This window comes from Caretta caretta, chromosome 1 (genome assembly GCF_965140235.1).
Source record: "Caretta caretta isolate rCarCar2 chromosome 1, rCarCar1.hap1, whole genome shotgun sequence".
Lineage (NCBI taxonomy): Eukaryota > Metazoa > Chordata > Testudines > Cheloniidae > Caretta > Caretta caretta.
Window position 1 is genome coordinate 349,032,569 of NC_134206.1, and position 2,122 is coordinate 349,034,690.

Here is a 2,122-nt window from a genome sequence, read left to right on the forward strand (position 1 = left end):
TCCCTTGAGGTCCAATGGGACCAAGCTCAGTTCTTTACGTATGTTTAGATGAGTGGCTCATTGTAGATCAAAAACTAGCACCATTTTTTTAAGACTCCCGGTCAGTCCATTGTTAGCCCCTGCATTGTCTCCCAGGACACGGTGTGGACATCGCTCTTCCTTGACACAACAGAGGATACTGATAAGTGATTGGATCCCAACATAAGTTTCCAGCTGTCATAAAGTTACTTGGAAAGCTGGACTCAAAAGAATTGTATCTTGGCATGATCAAGCTCATGTGCGTTGTGCGGAATGAACAGTGGGCCTGGAACTCACTGTAGCTTGGTTTCTGTTTGCCAGCAGTGCTTAAGAGTCCTAACATTACATGCCCAGTCACTAGAGACAGAAACGGCACAGCAAGGAGTGGAATTATTCCTTTCCCCCTGTGACGTTGCACCCCATAATGCTTTACAGAAATATGCTTATGAGTGTAAATATGACATAACTGGAATATATTTTATGCTAGATATGCCATGTAACAGATCTTTGAAAAGGTTATGATCTACTGAATATATTCATCTTATTCGTATGCACGTATCATTTTTATATCTGAAATTATGAGCGTTGGATTTATGCTTGAATTTAAAGTGTTTGCTGTAGGAATCCCATAAGGCAGATTTGGACAACATAGTGTGAAGGGGTTATTCAAGTAATTGGGAGTACTTAACTAGCAATGGACTTTGGGAGACGCCAATCCACATCTGAGCTTTCCTGGGAATGTTCAAACTAACATGTAAACAATGGCGTCAGCCTGCAAAAAGCTGAATCATTCATAGACCTGTGACTTGCCCAGGTGGCTACAGACTCCATCTTGTTGCGGTGATTTTGCACAGGAGCACAAAGGGGTTTCCGCCCACAAGAGAGAGAATATAAAAGGCCCTGGAAACCCCTCCATTTTGTCTTCAGCTGGCTCAGAAAATAGCCTCTCCACCCCAAAGAGATGCCTGAAAGAAACTGGAACAAAGGAATAACTACGGAGGGGTGAGTGATTGCTGGACCCAGACTAGGAAGGAGTCTAATCTGTGAAAGAAGCTTATTGGAACATCTCTGAGGTGAGATTTACCTGCATTTAGTTTCCTACTGTATTAGGCTTAGACTTGCATGCTTTTGTTTTATTTTGCTTGGTATTTTACTTTGTTCCGTCTGTTATTACTTGGAAGCACTTAAATCCTACTTTTTATATTTAATAAAATCACTTATTAATACGTGGGGGAGCAAACAGCTGTGCATATCTCTCTATCAGTGTTATAGAGGGCGAACAATTTATGAGTTTACCCTGTATAAGCTTTATACAGAGTAAAATGGATTTATGTGGGGTTTGGACCCTGTTGGGAACTGGGTGTCTGGGTGCTAGAGACTGGAGCACTTCTTAATCTGTTTTCAGTTAAGTCTGTAGCTTGTGGGTGACATGGTTCAGACCTGGGTCTGTGTTTGCAGCAGGCTAGCACGTCTGGCTCAACAAGACAGGGTACTGAAGACCCAAGCTGCCAAGAAAAACAGGCTCAGCACATCAGATGGCAGTCCCAAGGGGGTTTCTGTGACCCAACCCATCACATCCCCTCCATAGAATAAGTCTTCATAGAATAAGTCGTCCCTGTTGCAGTTAAGGATGCAGCATTCGGCAGGATACAGATGCGTTCAGTCTAAGGTATCAAATGAAGGGGAGATTTCTTGAGGAGGTGCAGGTAAAGGATGAGAGAGACGATAGTGAGGCTGTTCTAGTGGGACACCAAAGAGCCTTCTTATCCGTGGAGACAACAGAAGATCTGGCAGGGCAATTCCTATGCTCTTAGGGGAAACGTGCCACTGGCTTTCTTGCCGTGGGTCTAAAACTAGTGGCAGGGACGTCAGCCTTATGAACTGTACTTGTGCAGGCCACTGCATAAGGAAAAGAAGGTGTTTGCTTTGCTTTGGAGAGATTTTGGGGTGGACTTGAAGTGAATCCGTTAAAGTTATCTAAACCAGGACGCAAAAATAACATACTCTTCATTCATTCAATTTTTTTATTTAGTTGTTTTTGGCTAGTTGAATCACTCACTGGATTCCTCCAGAGAAGTGAACTGAGCTCACAGTCTGTCCTGTT